Below are 7,817 nucleotides of genomic sequence, written 5' to 3' on the forward strand. Positions count from 1 at the left end.
ACATTTTTTAAGCAGCTCTGTGAGATAGGTGCCTTAAGTACCTGCATTTTACAAAACACAAAACTGAGGTTCAGAGAAATGAAGGCACTCTGCTCAAGGTGACACAGCTAGCAAACGGTGGGGCTGGAAGTGTGCTTGGTTCCCCGGGCACAGCTGTTTGATCCCAGAGCTGGAGCCCTCAACCACCGGGGCATCTTGCCTCCCTGCAGGATGGAGCGGAAGTCGCCATCCCACCTCCCAGGAAGTGGAAGTTGCTGGGAAACGAAGCTGGAGAAAGTTCAGACCAAACGTTCAGTTAGTGTTTGGTGAGCAACGGCGGTGTACTGCGCCCGGCAGGAAAAGCAGAGTTGGCGGCCAGCCCGGCCACCGGCTCCCCATCTGAGCAGACAGACAGACAGACAGACCCCAGGAAGAGGGGTGGGTGATGACAGTGGGCTGGGGAGGGGGGGTGCCAGCCCATGCTGTGGTGACATTTGTCACCGGGTGGCTCGAGGGTGGACGTGGTGGGCCCCGGGAACAGGGCACGGGTACACCGAGTTGTTCTTGGAGGGGCTGTTTGGAAGACTTTGCACAGTGGAGGCTTAATCACTTGGCATTTGCTGAGCTCAGACGGTGGCTCCTTGGCACTCAAGCCACTAAGAGGGATGACTTCCCCGCCTGTCCCCAGAGAGGAAGTGTTCCTGCGTCTTAGGGCTCAGTGCAGAGCACTCTGACTTGCTCTTTCTCTCCCAGAGGTGCAGGGTTCCAAGCTTTCAGAGTGCCCTTCTCTTGTGACAAATGTCGAATGAAAACGCCATCCTTTTAGCAGAGCGCAGAGCCCCTCGGTCTGTAGGAGACCCTGGGGGCTGCCCTCCCTGCTTGTCCAGCTGGCTGGGAGCAGGCAGCCCATTAGGCTCAGTCTTTGGCCGTGTAAAAATTACCCAGTGACGTGTGAGGAGCGGCAGTGCTGGGGCTGCTCCGCAGAGAGCTAATCTCTGGCCATTCCTCCGGAGAAGCACGGCTCCTTAGCTGGAGGGTCTGTAACATCCCTGCCTGTGTCCTGGTGTCATCAGCTGGTTGCCGAGAGCAGGAGGGGCCCAGACTCCTGACCCCAGAGCTGGGACCTTGAGCACCCTGAGAAAGGGGAGGCACTGTCCCAAAGTTCCCAAAGCTTGGTGGCTTGACTGAAGGCAGCAGCCTTGCCCAGGCACCCTGCGACCAGGCCAGGGGCCCGGCGTAACGCCAGGGAGAGGGACAGGCATAACTTGCAGTTAGGAAGTCATCTTGGGCTGGAGAAAGGGTTGGGTCAGGCGAGAAATAAGGACTGGGAAGGAAGTTGGGGGTGGACTCCCATCTGAAATGGGAATCAGAGGAAGGATGGGGTTGGGGCAGGGATAGAGTTGCGGCAGGTTAATATGAGATGGCTTGGTTTTGGTATCGGGGCGGGATTGGGGGTGAAGTTGTCATTGGGAGGAAGGTTGGAGTCAGGGTTGGGGATAAGGTGAGGGTCAATGGGGTTGTGGCTGAAGCTTAGGTTTGACGCTGGTGTGAGTCAGCATTGGGGTCAGAGTGAGATGATATCTGACTCAGAACTGGACGTGGCAGTGATTGGGAAATGGTGGGAAACAAATTTACTCTTCACCTACTTGGGTGTGCCCTTTCTGAGCAAGTGGCAAACCCAAAGTGGGCTCCTGGAGCCGTCTCCCCCGGTATCAGCCATCAAGCTCCTGTCTTATCCACTTACCTCTACCTGCCCACTCTTACCCTCCTCTCCTTCAGCTTCCATCTCTTGCTTTTGGTACAGACAAGGATCACACGTCTCCTTCCCGATCACAGCAGATGTGACTGAGTCCTGTGCCGTGTTCTCTTCCAGGCAGCTGTGTGTTGCAGAATCCTCCAGGCATTCTGGGTAGGGCTCCATCAGCTGGGCCCTCGTCCTGGGGGTGAATGGGGACATGGTACGCCCCCTCCCCCTCCTGCCTGGCCCTTGGCAGGGCCCTGACCTCTGTCCTCCTTTCTGCAGAGGCCCCAGCCCCTCACACGCCCCCTCTCGCTTCTCAGGGTGACAACCTGACATCCTCCAGCACTGAGCGCTGGGGTCAGGCTTTTAAAGCTGTCATTGGGGAGACCATGGCCCCACGCTCACTGGTTCCGCTGCCCCAGTGTCCCTTCATGCAGAAACACGCATCAGGGCATGAAACAGAGGACGAGTGTGGCACTGTGATGCCTTTTAAATGCAGGCAATTAGTGGCTAAATAAAATATAGAACAAGCATCTCCACCCGCCTAGGGCAGGGACTCACTGAACACTGCCTGGATTAGGGACCCTGGGAATAGACTGGGGGAACAGACTATGGTAGTCCCATTCACCCAGTTTGGAGCCTCTTACTGGGACACAGTTGAAGGGAATTGGGGGCTCGTGGACTCCTTATAATGCCTCTGCCTTGTTAGAGGGCTGAGGAGTTCAGGGAAGCTGTGGGGGTCTCATGGGAGCTGAGGGGGAGTCCCGCAGAATAGGGAGAAGCAGAGGAGAGTGGCTTTGAACTCAGCAAACCTGGGTTTGCACCTGGGGTCTGTCACTGACCAGCTGGTGTGAGCTGAGCGGGCTGCTCACCCTTAATAAGCCTCAGTTGCCTTGGCTGTAAAATGGGGATGACACTAGTCATACCAACCTCTTAGTGATGTTGCTAAATTTACATGAGGCCCTAAATGCTCCACACCCCTCAAAAAAGAGGCCTCCCAGAAAGGAGTGAGGCTGAGGTGCGAAAGCAGAGGTACGGCTGAGAGGCCCTGCATGGATGGGAGGACGGCCCTGGAAGGGAACTGGGAGTCCAGGGGAAGCCAGGCAGGTCCCACTCCTGGACCAACAGCTTTTTCCTCACTGATGGCCCCTGTCAGCTTATCCAGAGAGAAACAGGTGACTAGGCTCTGACATTTAGAGGATGAAGCAAGGAAGAACTTAGACTCAGCGACTCTGGGGGTAAGTTCCCCCTTCAGTCCTCCTCCCCACTTCCCTCCTCTCAGGACGCCTTACACAGATAACCTCCTGGGATGACTTGCTCTGTATCTTGCATTATGGCTTCAACAGGACCACGTTCTTGGAGCCCAGGGAGCCTTTAGCAAACAGATGATCCTGGCAGACCTGTGGCACCTACTTTCCTTCCCCTATGGGTCTGGCCCATCCTGCTCCCATGCTGAGCTGGGCCTTCTAGGGGGCTTCTCAGGGGATGGGACAGGGTCATGAAGTGGGTCAGCAGATGGCAGCTGTGGGGACAGAAGAGGCTGGGCCAGGACCCCGGGTCGCCAGTCACTTGGCTCCTGCGCCCACGTGGACTCCCATCCTGAAGCTCCAGCTCAGCCCTTTTCTTTAAATAAAAGGAATGACATCATCCTCAGGCTTAGCTGCTGAGCTGGAGGGAGGTGATCGGAGATACTGCGGAGGGGAGGCCTGAGCTGCTGGGGCTGGGGGTGCGGCAGCTAGGGGGCAGATGAAGGACAGACACCCAGTCCCCTCTGGAGACGTGTGTGTGTGTGTGTGTGTGTCCGTCCCAGAGTCCACCCACGTGTATGTGTTGGGGAAATTGCAGAATCACAAACTGCTAGAGCAGAGATGGAACTTCACGCTCCTTCTAGAAAAGCAGAGGCTCACTGACAATGCGAGAGAGTCAGGGAGGTCTAGACAAGGCCCTCCATGTTTCTGAGTCTCAGTTTCCTCATCTGTAAAATAGGGGTAACAATGGTGTTGGCCTTGCAATCATTTTGTGTGAATGGATGTACGTGGCACCTAGTAGGGGCTCAAATAAATGGTGACTATTGTGAATACGATGGAGCAGAAGGAATGCCGGCAGCAAGAGAGCACTGGGAGGCCCCAGGAGGCCTCCACTGAGATCAACCCGACCCTTCCCAGCAGGAGTCTGGGCCTGTGCTCTGCCAGGTAGGGGGTGTGTGGTCCTCACTGTCTCTTCAGGCTCACCTGTCAGCAGCCCCCTGCTGGTCCCAGGAGGCCTGGGGACTGCCTCTGCTTTCCCTCCCCCCCCCCCCCCCCCCCCGCCGCAGGGTGCAGCTCTGGATCCTTCCATGTAAACCCTGAGTTCTGTCTTCCCTGAGCATCTCTGAGGCCTCCCCTCGGGGTTTGCTCAGGCTCCTGACAGCTCCTGTCCAGCTGAGCTCTCACTCCTGGGTGACAGCTCCCCTTCCCTCTTAGGGTCCCTGTCCTCTCCAAACCCCCCGCCCCCTCCACTCACAGGTACCTTCCTTGTGCTCATCTGCGCTCCCTTTTCTCTGTATTCCCCTCTCAGTCCCTCTCCCTATTTCTGCCTCTCCTTGTCCCTGACTCTGATGTCTGTGTCTATCCAGTCTCTAACCCTGCCTCTCCGTCCTGGTTTTCCTGTCCTGACCCGTCTCTGATGTGAACTCTCTTGCGGCCTCTACCAGTCTCTGTCTTTCTCCATCTCACATTGTTTTGTTTTGCTTTTTGTTTTTTGTTTTGCTCCTTAAAAGGTAAGTCCCAGTCTTGAGCAAAAGCCCCTGGGCCAGTGATCCAGAAGGAAGAGGGCCCCCCAGCCCCCTTCCCCCACCCCATGTGGGGTGCAGCCCTGGCTTTCTGTACTTCCTAAGCACGGGTGTGTGTGTGGGCCGAGGGCAGAAGGCCCATCTTGCCTGTCATCTGGAGAGACGTGTGTGCAAAATGTTAGCTCTATGGCTCTGATTCAGCTCCCGGGCGGCTGGCTGCAGAACACGATGACGGAAGAGGGTGATGGGGACCCGGAAAAGGGAACTGGGCTGGAGATGGAGCCCTGGGACATTGGCAGAGGACCTGAGGCTTTCTAGAGAGGACCCTGGGTGGGATAATGGTGGGCTTAGGTGGGGGTCAGTAAGCAACGATGTGGCCTAGATGGGATGCAAGTAAAGAGGGTTCAGCAGGGGGCGCTGGGTGTGATGAAGGAGCCCGTGGGTAGGGGAAGTGATGGCAGATGAGTGAGGATTCAAGGGTTGGTGAATGTGGGTGGAGGGGAAATGGGAAGGGTCAGAAGGAGGCATTAAATGAAATGAGTCATGGATATACTGAAAGGCCATGGGATGCGGCTCCTTGGGCCCTTCCTCTGCTTGCCCCTCTCCTGTCACCCTTATTCACTTTGCTGCTTCCAGCCCTCACCTCTCAGTTCCTATGTTTCCCCACCGCTCCTCCCCTCTGCAGTTTAGAGTTGCTAACAGCCCGTCCCATTTAGGACACTGCCCCTGTAGACCCCTGTATCTGTAAGGGGTGGTCCGGTCCTGCAGGCGACAGGCAGTGTTTCAGGGCTGACCCTCCTACCTGTCTGCCTGTCTATCTGCTTCAGAAAGAAGAGCCCCAGTTCCCACTTGCCCTGGTCCGGCAGAATCAGAAGGAGCCTGGGGTGTAGCTCCCGAACCTGGGGTCTGTGAGCTGGGTGTCCTGGAGAATAAGCGCAGGGGTGGAGTCTCCAGCACATTTTGGTCAGCGCCACTGGATCCTAGTATGTGCCCAGGGCCTGCGTGTGGCCAGGCCACAGACAGCACATACAGTCAAAGCAAGGCCAAACTCACCTACTGCTTCCCGACGCAGGACTTTCAGCCCACGTCTGGATCCACAGGGACCTGGGACCTCCTTCCAGAGCCAGAGGAGCACCTCCAGTCCCGCGTGGGTCTGAGGATCCACCACCACCCCCACCCCCACCCCCGCCTCCACCAACACCATCCAAAAGCGTTAATTGGTTACACTTGTAGCCAATGGTGGGGGGGTGACCTAAATTTAGGCTACTTTCCTGGGCTGTGGCTGGGAACACCGGTCAGGAATGAAGGGCTATTCGGGGTCCACTCCTGCCTTATCAGCCCTGCCCTACAAGCAGGAGGACCCTCTGGCAGGCTGTGGAGGTGCAGAAAGACCCTCCCCCATGTCTGTGTGTGGGTGCACTGGGCTGCTGTGTTCCTGTGGCGCCGGTGGGTGCGTGACGATGGCAGCTCCCACCCGGCAGAACCGTGAACAGAAGGGGCGAGCTGCCGGCAGCTTTAAATAGCTCCTCGCTGTATCTCACTTGCCGAAGCCCCGCCCCCTACCAAGTCTGGCTGCCCCAGGGAGGGGCTGCGTGAGCCCCAGAAATGAGGCCAAGACACAGGGGCTCAGTCTCCACCCAACTCAGAAACACCCTCCAGTCACGGAAACACCTACCAAACACCTGTTTATCACTGTACCTAAGAGGCACAGCCCACTTTTTTCTTGGGTCAGGGGTCCAGGAAATCTCTTAAGGGACTGTGAGTCATCAGGAGATAGGCTCTGCCTGGGCCCGCATCTTGGCTGCAAGGATCTTAAGGGAGAGTCTTTATTCAGGCCCTCCCTTAAGGGGGGCTGTGTTGGTCCAGGTGTGGCCCCAGTCACTCTGACTCGGAGAAGCAGCCCACCTCCCCCTGCTCCTAAGAGCAGTCAGTGGCGACCCTCTTGGTCATCAGCTCGCCTTCTCACCTTGGCCTTCATCTGTCTTTGCACAGACCTTGACAACCTGACCCTGCAGCCTTATCCCTCATCACTCTCCTCAGCCCACCCAGCTCACCCCAGTCATCACACATTCTTTCTGCTCCCCAAGCATGCCCAGCTCATTCCCACCTCAGGACCTTTGCACTTGCTCTTCCCTCTGTCAGGATGCACTTCTGTGGCTTTTCCCATGATTGGAGACAGGGCCACATTATGATTTTCATGGGCCATAGGCGCTTCTGCTTTTATGAGTTCTTTCTTCCATAAAAGACATACAAATTATACTTTCTGACTGCACTGGTATAAGCATGAATATGTTAATATTATATAATAAAATTTTTTCTTCAACCTGAAAGTTAATTGTTTCCTTCTGATTTTAAAAGAAATTGAAACATACTCATGGGTCCCTAAAAGAATTAGAGACCCTAGGTATTTGGCCACTGTTCCTAATGGAGCGGTTGGCCCTGGTTGGAGCCTTCTCATAACTTAGTTCAAATGTCCCTTTCTCCAAAAGGCCTTCCTTGAACTCTCCATTTGAAATATCCCTCCATATTCACACACTGGCTCATTACCCTGATTTACTTCCTTCATAGGATTTGCAACTATCTGACAATATCTAGTTTTCTTGTGTACTTATTCTCTGTCTCCTATAACTAGAATGTAAGTTCCCTGAGGGTAGGGACTTTGTCTTTCCACTGCTGAATAACCAGCGCCTCCCACAACGAGGTCTGTAGAATGGGTGAATGAACAGACTTGAACCGCCTGACCAAACTGAGTCCCTCCCCTCAGCTGCCCTAGCACTGGTGTTCTCTCTTATCAGGCCCCCTCAGACTCCTTTCAGGTTTGAAGGAAGAAGGGGATTCACATACAAGTCTCATACACAACTCATTTGGTCTCTCAGAGCCTCAGTTTTTTCGTCTGGAAAATGGGGATGATAATGCTAATCTATCCTGAGAAATGAGGTAGCATATGCAAAAGCAAAGGACCAACCCTCAGAGGGGGTTCAAGTTTCTTCTCCCCTTTCTCACTGGCCACCTCAAAGCTTGCTCTCGTCCAAGGCGGGGAAAACTCTAACTGCGCTGAGGCCTACATGTCTGTAAACACCATAGGTGCTCAAAAAACATTGGTTTGTTACTTGTGGACCATGTCGCCTCTTCGTCCTCCAGAAAAACTTTAAACCGAAGCCCAGTGGAAATTCAGAACATCGTCCTCTCTTGCTCTCTTTCTATTTACTGAGCCCTGTGCTGGACTCCAGGGATCAAGGATAAATGGGAAGAATACAGGTCCGTGCCTTCCTGGAGCTCATGGTCTGGTGGGCTAGACAGGCATTAATCAGACAATCACCCACATAT

The 7,817-nt window shown here is 55.0% G+C and overlaps 1 long non-coding RNA gene across 1 annotated transcript in view; it reads left to right on the plus strand.

Moving 5' to 3' along the window:
- LOC116659805 overlaps positions 1-6,149 on the plus strand; it is a 52,666-nt gene extending 46,517 nt beyond the window's left edge. The window contains exon 5 of the long non-coding RNA XR_004315168.1: positions 5,563-6,149. This is a non-coding gene — a long non-coding RNA (uncharacterized LOC116659805). The remainder of the gene's footprint in view (positions 1-5,562) is intronic.
- The last annotated feature ends 1,668 nt before the right edge of the window (positions 6,150-7,817 follow it).

Source organism: Camelus ferus, chromosome 3 (genome assembly GCF_009834535.1).
Source record: "Camelus ferus isolate YT-003-E chromosome 3, BCGSAC_Cfer_1.0, whole genome shotgun sequence".
NCBI classification, from domain to species: Eukaryota; Metazoa; Chordata; class Mammalia; order Artiodactyla; family Camelidae; genus Camelus; species Camelus ferus.